Genomic DNA, 16407 nt, shown 5'->3' on the forward strand with positions numbered 1-16407 from the left:
TCAGGGACGATTCATAGATCCTGAACCATTAATTTTTCCTCCGGAACCACCAATCATTCAAACAGAGATTTTTGAGGAACGAACCATTAAATCAGAATCCTCTAGTGATTCAGATTCAACAAATTCAATCATGGAGAATCTGGAACCTTTAAGTATGGAAGACCGAATGAGAGCTAAACGCACTGGCCAAGGTCACCCAATTACTCATCCAGACATAAATGCGCCAGATTATGAAATCAAATGACAAATTCTACACATGGTGACTAATCAATGCCAATTTAGTGGTGCGCCGAAGGAAGATCCAAATGAACATCTTCGTACCTTTAATAGGATCTGCACACTATTTAAAATAAGAGAAGTGGAGGATGAACAGATATATCTCATTTTATTTCCCTGGACTTTAAAGGGAGAAGCCAAAGATTGGTTGGAATCGTTACCTGAAGGGGCGATTGATACATGGGACGTTTTAGTTGAAAAATTTCTTAAACAATTCTTTCTGGCATCTAAAGCCGTAAGACTTCAAGGAGAAATTGTTACGTTCACACAGAAACCGAATGAAACTCTATATGAGGCATGGACCAGATTTGAAAAGTTATTGAGAGGATGTCCGCAACATGGTTTAGACACCTGTCAAATAGTACAAATATTCTACCAAGGATGCGACATCACTACAAGAAAAGACATAGATATAGCAGCTGGTGGTTCTATTATGAAGAAAACGGAAACTGATGCTTACAAAATTATTGATAACACTGCTTCCCATTCACATGAGTGGCACCAAGAAAAAGATATCGTTAGATCATCTAAAGCAGCTTGAGCCGATTCTAGCCATGACTTAGATTCCATTTCTGCAAAGATAGATGCTGTTGAGAGACGAATGGAAAAGATGACTAAGGATATTCACTCAATACGAATTAGTTGTGAGCAGTGTGGAGGACCACATTTGACAAAAGATTGTCTTAGTATTGAGCTAACAATGGAACAAAGAGAGAATATTTCATATCTAAACCAAAGGCCTGGAAATAATTATTAGAATAATTATCAACCGCCAAGACCAATCTACAATCAAAACCAGAATTATAACCGAAATGTTCCATACAACAACCAACAAGGTCCTAGCAATCAGCAAGTATCCAATAATACTTACAACCAGCAAAGACCTAATTTTCAAAACAAACCACCACAAACCGATGATAAAAAGCCAAATTTAGAAGATATGATGACGAAGCTAGTTGAAACTCAAACGCAGTTTTTCACATCTCAGAAACAAACGAATGAACAAAATGCTCAAGCATTTAGAAATCAACAAGCTTCTATTCAAAATTTGGAACAATAAGTAAGTAACCTAGCAAGGTTAATAGGTGAAAGAAAACAGGGAAGTTTACCTAGTGATACAAATGCTAACCCCCGAAATGAAACAGCTAAAGCCATTACCACAAGAAGTGGTACAACACTTAAACCACCTGAAATACCTGTAATTTCTGATGAAGCTATTCCTACTCCACAAGAACCACAACCTGAACAAGATAAGGAAAAAGAACCGATAGTTGAAAAGGTTAATGAAGATAACACAGTTAAGGCTAAACCTTATGTTAAACCATACCAACCACCACTTCCTTACCCGAGTAAAATGAAAAAAGAGAAACTTGAAGCCGAGCAATCCAAATTCTTGGATATGTTTAAACAGATAAATGTAAATCTTCCTTTCATTGATGTAATTTCAGGAATGCCTAGATATGCTAAATTCTTGAAAGATCTAATCTCAAATAGAAAGAAAATGGAAGAACTCTCGGCTGTTACTATGAATGCTAATTGTTCAGCAGTGCTGTTGAATAATGTAGTGACCCGAACTTTTCCATGTTTATATATATATTAAATGAAATTGTTATTTACATGATTAAGTGTTTCCAACATGTTAAGCAATCAAACTTGTTAAGACTTGATTAATTGAAATAGGTTTCATATAGACAATTGACCACCCAAGTTGACCGGTGATTCACGAACGTTAAAACTTGTAAAAACTATACGATGACATATATATGGTTATATATATAGTTAACATGAATTTATTATAAGTATGTATCTCATTAGGTATTTTAACAATGAGTTATATACATAAAAATGAGACTATTAATTTAAGAAACTCGAAAACGATATATATAACGATTATCGTTATAACAACGTCTTACTAGGTACATATGAATCATATTAAGATATTGATACACTTGGTTAATTATGTTAAATTATAAGTAAATATATTATTAAGTGTATTAACAATGAAATACATATATAAAAATAAGACTACTAACTTAATGATTTCGAAACGAGACATATATGTAACGATTATCGTTGTAACGACATTTAACTGTATATATATCATACTAAGATATATTATATATCATAATATCATGATAATATAACAATTTAATATCTCATTTGTTATAATAAACAATGGGTTAACAACATTCAACAAGATCGTTAACCTAAAGGTTTCAAAACAACATTTACATGTAACGACTAACGATGACTTAACGACTCAGTTAAAATGTATATACATGTAGTGTTTTAATATGTATTCATACACTTTTGAAAGACTTCAAGACACTTATCAAAATACTTCTACTTAACAAAAATGCTTACAATTACATCCTCGTTCAGTTTCATCAATAATTCTACTCGTATGCACCCGTATTCGTACTCGTACAATACACAGCTTTTAGATGTATGTACTATTGGTATATACACTCCAATGATCAGCTCTTAGAAGCCCATGTGAGTCACCTAACACATGTGGGAACCATCATTTGGCAACTAGCATGAAATATCTCATAAAATTACAAAAATATGAGTAATCATTCATGACTTATTTACATGAAAACAAAATTACATATCCTTTATATCTAATCCATACACCAACGACCAAAAACACCTACAAACACTTTCATTCTTCAATTTTCTTCATCTAATTGATCTCTCTCAAGTTCTATCTTCAAGTTCTAAGTGTTCTTCATAAATTCCAAAAGTTCTAGTTTCATAAAATCAAGAATACTTCCAAGATTGCAAGTTTACTTCCAAGTTTTCTAAATCCATTCCAAGTAATCATCCAAGATCAAGAAACCTTTGTTACTTACAGTAGGTTATCTTTCTAATACAAGGTAATAATCATTTTCAAACTTTAATTCAATTTCTATAACTATAACAATCTTATTTCGAGTGAAAATCTTACTTGAAATTGTTTTCGTGTCATGATTCTGCTTCAAGAACTTTCAAGCCATCCAAGGATCCTTTGAAGCTAGATCTATTTTTCTCATTTCCAGTAGGTTTATCCAAGGAACTTGAGGTAGTAATGATGTTCATAACTTCATTCGATTCATACATATAAAGCTATCTTATTCGAAGGTTTAAACTTCTAATCACTAGAACATAGTTTAGTTAATTCTAAACTTGTTCGCAAATAAAAGTTAATCCTTCTAACTTGACTTTTAAAATCAACTAAACACATGTGTTATATCTATATGATATGCTAACTTAATGATTTAAAACCTGGAAACATGAAAAACACCGTAAAATCGGATTTACGCCGTCGTAGTAACACCGCGGGCTGTTTTAGGTTAGTTAATTAAAAACTATGATAAACTTTGATTTAAAACTTGTTATTCTAGAAAATTATTTTTATTATGAACATGAAACTATATCCAAAAATTATGGTTAAACTCAAAGTGGAAGTATGTTTTCTAAAATGGTCATCTAGACGTCGTTCTTTCGACTGAAATGACTACCTTTACAAAAATGACTTGTAACTTATTTTTCTGACCATAAACCTATACTTTTTCTGTTTAGATTCATAAAATAGAGTTCAATATGAAACCATAGCAATTTTATTCACTCAAAACGGATTTAAAATGAAGAAGTTATGGGTAAAACAAGATTGGATAATTTTTCTCATTTTAGCTACGTGAAAATTGGTAACAAATCTATTCCAACCATAACTTAATCAACTTGTATTGTATATTATGTAATCTTGAGATACCATAGACACGTATACAATGTTTCGACCTATCATGTCGACACATCTATATATATTTCGGAACAACCATAGACACTCTATATGTGAATGTTGGAGTTAGCTATACAGGGTTGAGGTTGATTCCAAAATATATATAGTTTGAGTTGTGATCAATACTGAGATACGGATACACTGGGTCGTGGATTGATTCAAGATAATATTTATCGATTTATTTCTGTACATCTAACTGTGGACAACTAGTTGTAGGTTACTAACGAGGCACAGCTGACTTAATAAACTTAAAACATCAAAATATATTAAAAGTGTTGTAAATATATTTTGAACATACTTTGATATATATGTATATATTGTTATAGGTTCGTGAATCAACCAGTGGCTAAGTCTTACTTCTCGACGAAGTAAAAATCTGTGAAAGTGAGTTATAGTCTCACTTTTAAAATCTAATATTTTTGGGATGAGAATACATGCAGGTTTTATAAATGATTTACAAAATAGACACAAGTACGTGAAACTACATTCTATGGTTGAATTATCGAAATCGAATATGCCCCTTTTTATTAAGTCTGGTAATCTAAGAATTAGGGAACAGACACCCTAATTGACGCAAATCCTAAAGATAGATCTATCGGGCCCAACAAGCCCCATCCAAAGTACCGGATGCTTTAGTACTTCGAAATTTATATCATATCCGAAGGGTGTCCCGGAATGATGGGGATATTCTTATATATGCATCTTGTTAATGTCGGTTACCAGGTGTTCACCATATGAATGATTTTTATCTCTATGTATGGGATGTGTATTGAAATATGAAATCTTGTGGTCTATTGTTACGATTTGATATATATAGGTTAAACCTATAACTCACCAACATTTTTGTTGACGTTTAAAGCATGTTTATTCTCAGGTAAATACTAAGAGCTTCCGTTGTTGCATACTAAAATAAGGACAATATTTGGAGTCCATGTTTGTATGATATTATGTAAAAACTGCATTCAAGAAACTGATTTCGATGTAACATATTTGTATTGTAAACCATTATGTAATGGTCGTGTGTAAACAGGATATTTTAGATTATCATTATTTGATAATCTACGTAAAGCTTTTTAAACCTTTATTTATGAAATAAAGGTTATGGTTTGTTTTAAAAATGAATGCAGTCTTTGAAAAACGTCTCATATAGTGGTCAAAACCTCGCAACGAAATTAATTAATATGGAACGTTTTTAATCAATAAGAACGGGACATTTCAGTTGGTATCCGAGCGTTCGTCTTAGAGAACCAGAAAATTTACATTAGTGTGTCTTATCGAGTTTGTTAGGATGCATTAGTGAGTCTGGACTTCGACCGTGTTTTCTTTAAAAATGATTGCTTAACATTTTTGTTGGAAACTATATATTATTAACATGTATATATTATGTGATATATTAATCTCTTAACATGTTTGATATTGTGTGATAGATGTCTACCTCTAGCACAAATCCCATTGACTCACCTAATAATAACGAAGAGTCGAATATATATTGGACTGATTCACAAGTTCCCGAAGAAGAACCGGAAGAAGAATCAGAACCGGAAGAAGAATCAGAACCGGAAGAGGAGGAACCGGAGGAGGAAATAGAACCGGTGGGGGAAATAATAAAACGGTTAAGTAAAAGAAAATCCTCAACCAACCGACCAAGGTTAATTATGATCAATGGTGTTTCCGCCAAGGAAGCAAAATATTGGGAGGATTACCAATTCTCCGATGAATCGGATTCCGATGAGAATTCCGATGATGTTATAGAAATTACCCCAACTGAATTTAATAAGGCAAAAGAAAATAATAAGGGAAAGGGCATAAAAATAGAGAAATCTAATTCCAACCCCGATGAACTTTATATGTATCGTCAACCCCCGAAGCCCTTAAGTTGTAACAATGACCCGGGAACCTCTAAACCACCAGATTTTTCTAAACCGTTGTGGAAAATGATAGCTCGTATTAGGCGAACATCATATATCCCTAGAAACTTGGCAAAACGAACTAAAACCGAAGAAGAAGAAGAAGAAGAAACGAGCGAGTCGAAATAAGATAGTTGTATTCGTGTGGTGTAATATATGTAATATAGTGTGCTTATGCTTTATGATATATGTAAAAATTGCTTGTATTAATAAGTATTTTTTTTTTTATGAATCTAACTCTTGTCTATTTTACAGTATAAAAACACAAAATGGATAGACAACCCAATATTTTAAGGGACCAACCCGGAGACATGATTGATGAAATCTTGTCTAGAGTCGGTCAGAATTCTTCGGCACAACTATTTACGGCGAAATCAGTTTGTAAGACATTCGAAGAACGTTCCAAGAATGTCTTGGTTTATAAGAGACTTTCGTTTAAAAGATGGGGGATATCACATTGGGAAACCCATAAGTTACGATGTGTTTACTTTGACGCATATATTGCGGGGAACCCAAATGCTATTTTATGCAACGGGTTAAGAAATTATTTTGACTCAATGTATCCTAATATAGGACTTCATGATTTAGAAAAAGCGGCTAACATGCAACATAAAGAAGCATGCTATGCTTACGGGTTAGTAATGTTCGCTTCTCACCAAAGTGAGAAAAAGAACATCGGGCTACAACTATTAAACAAAACGTTCCCACAAGTGACGGAGTCGGTAATTGGGGTAAGAAATGAGGTTTTTAGGTTATTACGAGACTGTTGGTCATTACGTAACCCTCGTCCCTTTGACGACGTTACAACACGCTGTCTTATCAACGGCCATAACGGTTATGTTTCACAAGACCAAGGATGGGAAGTAGTCCTAGTAAAACTAGAATGCATGACTTGTTTCTAGACGTATGAATTACGTATCTTTATTGCCTTTGCTGAACGACTTGTGTACTAGCTAGAATTATCTTCACAACTATCTTGTATCAAAGTTATTGTGTGCTATATTTCATGCTTTATGTAAAATAAGCGGTATTGTAAGTTTGTAAAATATTGTATAAAAGTTTGAACGCGAAATATTATTATAATCAGTTTTTCATATAGAATTGTAGTAGTTGAATTGTATATTAGCTACTAAGTATGAACTTAACGGGTAGGTACTACCCGAATTTAAACTTATAAAATGCTAATATTAAGAAAAAGCTTTTATAAATGAGTTCATATTATGCTACGAAATACTATTAACTACTCTTAATATTCTGTATGATTAACTTGTTCCATTTGACTATTTTGAAGGAAATGGCACCGACTACTCGACACACCGTGAATATGAATGAAAAGGAATTCCGTACTTTTCTAGCTTCAAACATAGCCGCAGTACAGGCTGCGCTACATACCAACAATAACCTTGGATCTAGCAGTACAAGAAATCGTGTAGGATGCACCTACAAAGAATTCACTGCCTGCAAACCTTTGGAATTTGATGGAACCGAAGGACCGATCGGATTGAAACGGTGGACCGAGAAGGTCGAATCGGTGTTTGCCATAAGTAAGTGTACTGAAGAGGACAAAGTGAAGTACGCTACACATACCTTCACAGGTTCTGCGTTAACATGGTGGAATACCTATCTAGAGCAAGTGGGATAAGATGATGCGTACGCACTACCGTGGTCAACATTCAAGCACTTGATGAACGAGAAGTACCGTCCCAGAACCGAGGTCAATAAGCTCAAGACAGAACTTAGAGGGTTACGAACCCAAGGATTTGATATTACCACGTACGAAAGACGATTCACATAATTGTGCCTATTGTGTCCGGGAGCGTTCGAAGATGAGGAAGAGAAGATCGACGCATTTGTGAAAGGATTACCGAAAAGAATCCAAGAAGATATAAGTTCACATGAGCCCACCTCCATACAACAGGCATGTAGAATGGCTCACAAACTAGTGAACCAGATTAAGGAAAGAATTAAAGAACAGACGGCTGAAGAGGCCAATGTGAAGCAAGTCAAAAGAAAGTGGGAGGAAAACGGTGATAAGAATCACCAATACAACAACAACAGCAATTACAATAATAATCGCAACAATTATCCCAACAATCGCAACATCAATCACAACTACAACAAACGGCCCAACAACAACAACAACAACAACAAAAACAACAACAACAACAACAACAACAACAACAACAGCAACAGCAACTACAACAATCATCCTAACAACAATAACAACCGCAACCACAACAACAATCAGAAGCAGCTATGCCAAAGATGTGAAAAGTATCACTCGGGGTTCTGCACCAAATTTTGCAACAAGTGTAAAAGAAATGGTCATAGCGCGGCGAAGTGTGAGGTCTACGGACCAGGGGTTAACAGAACGAAAGGAACAAATGGTGTCGGAACGAGTAATGGCGGAGCAAGTAGTGTCGGAGCAAGTTATGCCAATGTAGTTTGTTATAAATGTGGAAAATCGGGCCACATTATTAGAAATTGCTCAAACCAAGAGAACACGAATGGACAAGGCCGCGGAAGAGTTGTCAATATTAATGCGGCAGAGGCACAGGAAGACCCGGAGCTTGTTACGGGTACGTTTCTTATTGACAATAAATTTGCTTACGTTTTATTTGATTCGGGTGTGGATAGAAGCTATATGAGTAGAGATTTTTGTGCTAAATTAAGTTGTCCATTGACGCCATTGGATAGTAAATTTTTACTCGAATTAGCAAACGGTAAATTAATTTCAGCAGATAATATATGCCGAAATCGAGAAATTAAACTGGGTAGCGAAATATTTAAGATTGATTTGATACCAGTAGAGTTAGGAAGTTTTGATGTAATAGTTGGCATGGACTGGCTGAAGAAGGTGAAAGCAGAGATCGTATGTTATAAAAATGCAATTTGCATTGTACGAGAAGAATGAGAACCCTTAATGGTGTACGGAGAAAAGGGCAACATGAAGCTACATCTTATTAGTAATTTGAAGGCACAAAAACTAATAAGAAAAGGTTGCTATGCTGTTCTAGCACACGTCGAGAAAGTACAAACCGAAGAAAAGAGCATCAATGATGTTCCCGTCGCAAAAGAATTTCCCGATGTATTTCCGAAAGAATTACCGGGACTACCTCCACATCTATCTGTTGAATTTCAAATAGATCTTGTACCAGGAGCTGCACCAATAGCTCGTGCTCCTTATAGACTCGCACCCAGCGAGATGAAAGAACTGCAAAGCCAACTGCAAGAACTATTAGAACGTGATTTCATTCGACCAAGCACATCACCATGGGGAGCTCCTGTTTTGTTTGTCAAGAAGAAGGATGGTACATTTAGGTTGTGTATTGACTACAGAGAGTTGAACAAACTTACCATCAAAAACCGTTATCCACTGCCGCGAATTGACGACTTATTTGATCAACTACAAGGCTCGTCGGTTTATTCGAAGATCGATTTACGTTCTGGATATCATCAAATGCGAGTAAAGGAGGATGATATTCCAAAAACTGCTTTTAGGACGCGTTATGGTCATTACGAGTTTATGGTTATGCCGTTTGGATTGACTAACGCACGAGCTGTGTTCATGGACCTTATGAACTGAGTGTGTGGGCCATATCTTGACAAGTTTGTCATTGTTTTCATCGATGACATACTTATTTACTCAAAAAATGATCAAGAGCACGAAGAATATTTGAGAAAAGTGCTAGAAGTATTGAGGAAAGAAAAACTGTACGCTAAGTTTTCAAAGTATGCATTTTGGTTGGAAGAAGTTCAATTCGTCAGTCACATAGTGAACAAAGAAGGTATCCAGGTGGACCCGGCAAAGATCGAAACCGTTGAAAAGTGGGAAACCCCAAAAACTCCGAAGCATATACGTCAATTTTTAGGATTGGCTGGTTACTACAGAAGATTCATCCAAGATTTCTCCAAAATAGCAAAACCCTTGACTGCATTAACGCATAAAGGGAAGAAATTTGAATGGAAGGATGAACAAGAGAAGGCATTTCAATTATTGAAGAAAAAGCTAACTACGGCACCTATATTGACATTGCCTGAAGGGAATGATAATTTTGTGATTTATTGTGACGCATCAAAGCAAGGTCTCGGTTGTGTATTAATGCAATGGACGAAGGTGATTGCTTATGCGTCTATACAATTTGAAGATTCACGAGCAAAATTATACGACACATGATTTGGAATTAGGCGCGGTTGTTTTTGCATTAAAGACTTGGAGGCACTACTTATATGGGGTCAAAAGTATTATATATACCGACCACAAAAGTCTTCAACACATATTTAATCAGAAACAACTGAATATGAGGCAGCGTAGGTGGATTGAATTGTTGAATGATTACGACTTTGAGATTCGTTACCACCCGGGGAAGGCAAATGTGGTAGCCGACGCCTTGAGCAGAAAGGACAGAGAACCCATTCGAGTAAAATCTATGAATATAATGATTCACACTAACCTTACTACTCAAATAAAGGAGGCGCAACAAGGAGTTTTAAAAGAGGGAAATTTAAAGGATGAAATACCCAAAGGATCGGAGAAGCATCTTAATATTCGGGAAGACGGAGCCCGGTATAGGGCTGAAAGAATTTGGGTGCCAAATTTTGGAGATATGAGAGAAATGGTACTTAGAGAAGCTCATAAAACTAGATACTCAATACATCCTAGAACGGGGAAGATGTACAAGGATCTGAAGAAACATTTTTGGTGGCCAGGTATGAAAGCGGATATTGCTAAATATGTAGGAGAATGTTTGACGTGTTCTAAGGTCAAAGCTAAACATCAGAAACCATCAGGTCTACTACAACAACCTGAAATCCCGGAATGGAAATGGGAAAACATTACCATGGATTTCATTACTAAATTACCAAGGACTGCAAGTGGTTATGATACTATTTGGGTAATAGTTGATCGTCTCACCAAGTCAGCACACTTCCTGCCAATAAGAGAAGATGAAAAGATGGAGAAGTTAGCACGACTGTATTTGAAGGAAGTCATCTCCAGACATGGAATACCAATCTCTATTATCTCTGATAGTGTGACGACCCGGAAATTTTCGACTAAATTTAAACTTCATCTTTATATTATTCTGACACGATAAGCAATGTTTGTTAAGTTAAATCTCAAGGATTTTAAACTATGTTTATACATTCATTTAAACCTCGACCAAATTCCAATGATTCACGAACCATTAAATGAACATATATGAATATGTATGTATATGTGTATATGTTATAAATTGAAAATGTCAACAAAGTATTTAAAAGTATAATGCTTTATATGAATGTATTTGTTTCAATATGATTATCGACGAAATTAAAAAATATATATATTAAATGATTGAATTATCAGAAACATTGAATTATGATTACAAGTCTCTGTTGAGAGGTCCACTATGATTTGAGAAATCTATTCCTCTTAACGATATATTTGTAAAGCTATTTATAAATAAAAATAAAAAGTGTCATTTACGAAAGTTAGACAAAAGCTATTGGAGAATTGGTTTCAATAATATTCTATTAATCTATTTTCAAACGTACAAAAACGTTTTCAGTTTAAAAATAACTTTATTATTAAAACGTATATAACTTTTATAAATATCTAGAATCACTTTTGACAACTCATTACTTAACCAGTATAATAAATATAACGATATTTATATTTTATTTCATTAAATATATATAACGATTTAAATTAATATTATATATATTTATACACGTATTATACATACATAGTTTTTATATTTTTACTATACTTTAACTTTACCTTTACTTTACTTTACCTTTACTTTAACTTTAATAATTCACTTTAATAATTCATACTTTAATAATTCATACTTTAATAATTCACTTTAATAACTCATACTTTAATAATTTACTTTAATAATTCATACTTTAATAATTCACTTTAATAATTCATACTTTAATAATTCACTTTAATAATTCAAAAATCTATTATAAATAGAATTCAATAGGTTTCATTATTTCATAGAAACTTGAAAATATATTTCTCTAAACTCTCTCAATCGATTTACATATATATATATATATATATATATATATATATATATATATATATATATATATATATATATATATATATATATATATATATATATATATATATTTGCTCTATATTATTTCAAGATATTATTAGTATACATAAAATATTACGACGGAGTGATGTCCGAGTGATTTCAAAATAGTTTTTTGAATGAGTCGAAGCTAAGGAAATTATGGGTTATAGCTATGGAGGTGATGGGTATGGTTCATGGGTATGCTCGTGAGGTCAATCTAGTTTTTATCATCTCCGTTGCGTCTACGTACTTTCCTGCAATATTGAATCTCAATATTGATACGTTCGTGAATCCGAGGCCAACCTTGCACTTGTTAAATGACGTTATATGTATTTTTACTACGAAATACAGTATAGTGAGTTTCATTTGCTCCCTTTTATATATATTTTTAGGACTGAGAATACATGCGCTGTTTTTTATAAATGTTTTACGAAATAGGCACAAGTACTAAAACTAATTCTACGTGGGTTTAAACCAGAAATATACCCTTAGCTTGGTAACATTAAACTACTTGTCTATGTACGGTAGGCGCGAATCCTAAAGATAGATCTATTGGGCCTGACAAACCCCATCCTGACTATGGGATGCTTTAGTACTTCGAGGTTATTTTAAACACACCTGATCTGGTGTACTTCAGAGGGTAAAACATGAACGTTAAGGCTTGTTACCGGGTGCCTACAACTTATAGAATACTTTTATACACTTGCGAGTGTACATATATTTATAAACGGAAATCTTGTGGTCTATTAATATATTGAAATGATTATTATGATAAACCTATGAACTCACCAACCTTTTGGTTGACACTTTAAAGCATGTTTATTCTCAGGTATTAAAGAAATCTTCCGCTGTGCATTAGCTCATTTTAAGGATATTACTTGGAGTCATTCATGGCATATTTTGAAAGACGTTGCATTCGAGTCATTGAGTTCATCAAGATTATTATTATGTCAATTATAGTTGGATGTATTATGAAATGGTGTGCATTCCGTCAACTTTCGTTGTAAAGAAAGTTTGTCTTTTAAAAACGAATGCAATGTTTGTAAAATGTATCATATAGAGGTCAAAATACCTCGCGATGTAATCAACTATTGTGAATCGTTTATAATGTATATGAACGGGTCCTTTCAGTTGGTATCAGAGCGGTGGTCTTAGCGAACCAGGTCTGCATTAGTGTGTCTGACTGATAGTCGTTAGGATGCATTAATGAGCCTGGACTTCGACCGTGTCTGCATGTCAAAAGTTTTGCTTATCATTTTTGTCGGAAATTGCCTGCTTATCATTCTTAGTCTAGACACGTCTTACTGCATTGATTGCATGAATAGTGTATAGACAAAATTCATGTCTTAGCGTATCTGCTAATCCATATCTTAGCGTATCTGTTACTGTAAACTTTGCCTGACATATCCCGTAATTTCCTCCGTAATCTATGAAATCTTTTGCGCTATATATATAGATATTCTATGTAATTAGAATACCACCCGATAGCCGAAAAATCATTTCATATCGAAAAATTCTTTATTCAATCGAACAAAATGGAATTCGTCATTAGTTCAAGTCCCTCGAATTCCGATATGGAATCCCACTCAAGCTCCGAAAGCAGTGTGACCGGAATGGATCAACCAATTAGCCATCATCTATTATGAATGAATTGAGGATAGGTTCGTAGCCTCCTCAATAATTGGAGACAAGAAGAAGGTGATCCCTTCCATCCACCACATTGCCCTCTTGGCGATGAACCTGAAGCACTTACCAGCGAACCGGTCTGAAACACCATTTTCTCTCTCATTTTCAGAGTATCTCGTCACGATTATATACTACATCAAATTCTAGATTTTATTTATCCGCTCGTCCGAATCGACAATCACCCCGATGTAATAGAAGAAGTCAACGAGCTTCGCGCTCGAGTAGTGGCTTTAGAGAATATGGTGTAAGGGTTACAAACACCAACAAATAACGAAGTATTAATTCATAATTTCAATTTTATTGAATAAATACTCCGTAAAAGTTATGTAATTTCTAAAGTCTTTAGGGATTATTCAGTTCTAGTTTCAACCGTAAATCAAATGAGTTTAATTTAATATTAACTCATTAAATCTATGTTACATCTAAAGAAAATATGCACATATATATTTTCATAAAGACTGTAATAAAATTCTGTTGTACAAAATATTAATTGTGAAATTTTTTTTTAACGGGTAGGTAATACCCGAGAGATATATAAATTCACAATTAATATATTACATTTTTCGAATCTGATTAAGGAAATCATCAACTATACTCTCAAAATCTCACAACAATATACATTCTTGTATAGAAATTAAAACAACCATTCTCACCCAAATTTGATTACGCTTTCTGATTTTGACAAATCAAAATCCAAGTCATGATTTAACAGAAGACATCACTCTTAGATTCCTACATCTTTCAAAGCTATACTTTGACTTCAAAACCGTGTTAGAACATCATATGTATATTAACGATTACAAACTGTGTTCAAACTCTCCGAAGTTTTCGAAGACACTTCAAACAATGAACAATCGAGATGATGATCCAATCACATATTACCCACATTTATGTACCTAAAAAGCTCTCGAAGCCAAAGTCATAGTTCGACGCGTATCCGTGTCAGACCCTTTGGCATTTATTAGCTAAAATGACTTTTCAATTCCTTTTCAAAGTAGACAGTTTTGTCACAGCTCCAGCAAGTCAACTTCGACTTTTCAGTCGAACTAGTCTTATTATAACCTCGATAGATACATTGCCCTTTCGTCATCGTTACTGGGGACCTTTCATATCTCGCCACCTTAGTAATAAACTTACCAACAACTTCAATTATCTTTGACTTTTCGAAAAATCATTATATTTATTGAAATCACATCATTTACTCATTCGCATCTTGTAACGAGAATTGTCATACGAATCATCGAAAAACAGTAACCAGTATTTTGAAATCTCGCAGCATGTCTACGCCAACAGTTATATGTGTACGTAAAACGTCTATCTCCTGGACTTACATACTTTGAATGTGAAGTTCTGAAAAATATTCTGAACTGCAAACTAGTTCTTGAAATGCTGACGAAGCATCAAAAACTGTAAACGATCTTAACAGTAAAAAGTTTGATGACAAAGAATAGTAAGGTGGTAAAGCTGAGAAAAAGAGAAGGTTTGGAACTGGAAAACGGATTGAACAGACTATGAAGGAGGCTGTGGACAAATCACAAAGACTAAATCTACCTTCAAAGAATCCAAATGATTCAGTGCCTGCTAAAGTCATTAACGAATACCTTACTCTTTATTCTAAACCTTTACAGACAAATCTTCATCATCATCCATCAATATTAGAAATTCTAAGATATTATCATATCTTTCATTATAAATATCCGCGATATTTCTGAAGATATTTTCACAACTAATCTTATCTGAAGTCATTTATCTCTTTGCGCTATCAGTGTTACATCATATAAGAAACTATTAGTTTTTATATTCTATAAACTTTCGAGTTTAAATTATGAATGTTTTGAAGTAGTGTTGGGAACTGAAGCATGAGTTAGTATAATATAATAACACTTGATCAACGTGATTATATTACAGTAAGTCATGCTGAGTTTCTAATGGGACATGACGATTCACAGACCATGCCGTCATCATGTTCCATGTTACACGACTCTTGTATTCTATTTAATCTCTAAAAATATCAAGAATATATTTTCTTGATGATTCGGTCTTTTCAGGGTATTCTGGTAAATTAACAAATCAAGATCGTGCCATTACCATTTCCTTCTTAGAACATTAACTATGTTCATTCTGAAATTCATATCTGCAAATACTGGACCATTACAAACGTTGCTTAATCGCAAGAAGAAGAAACGAAAGGACAAAACTCCAAAACAGAAATTGGAGTATAAATCGCAGCAAATAGAAGGGAGCATTAACTTGGATGTCAATGATTATAGAAGACAAAAGCAGGGGCTTTAAAATATAAAGGAAGATATAAAACCCAACAACCACCCAAAAATTATAAAACGTATATATCGATGCATATAGCAATATAAAGACACGGAAGAACTAAAAACACTATAAAACCGAGAATATAGTAGAAGTAAATAGATTCTTCCGGAGGCAGATGAAAAAGAAGAATGACAGATATGAAAGTGAGGAGTATATCGAGAATCAGTACTGGATGAAGCATATTGACAAATACTTTAAAATATGAGTTGAGGGAGAAAGAATAGAAGGTGTGATTTGTAAGGAAACGAAGGAGGTGGATTTATAGTGAAATACCCGACAGAGAAATCAAGATGGATTATCGTATTAATTCGAAGAGAATCATAATCTCCTTAATCACCGAAGCATCAAATCCAACATAGAT

The 16407-nt window shown here is 33.9% G+C and overlaps 1 non-coding gene across 1 annotated transcript; it reads right to left on the reverse strand.

Moving 5' to 3' along the window:
- Positions 1 to 514: 514 nt before the first annotated feature.
- LOC139895385 (small nucleolar RNA R71) lies at positions 515 to 621 on the reverse strand. The gene has a single exon (XR_011775839.1). It is a non-coding gene; the product is annotated as a small nucleolar RNA R71 (small nucleolar RNA).
- Positions 622 to 16407: the final 15786 nt, after the last annotated feature.

The sequence above is a fragment of the Rutidosis leptorrhynchoides genome, chromosome 2, assembly GCF_046630445.1.
Source record: "Rutidosis leptorrhynchoides isolate AG116_Rl617_1_P2 chromosome 2, CSIRO_AGI_Rlap_v1, whole genome shotgun sequence".
NCBI lineage: Eukaryota > Viridiplantae > Streptophyta > Magnoliopsida > Asterales > Asteraceae > Rutidosis > Rutidosis leptorrhynchoides.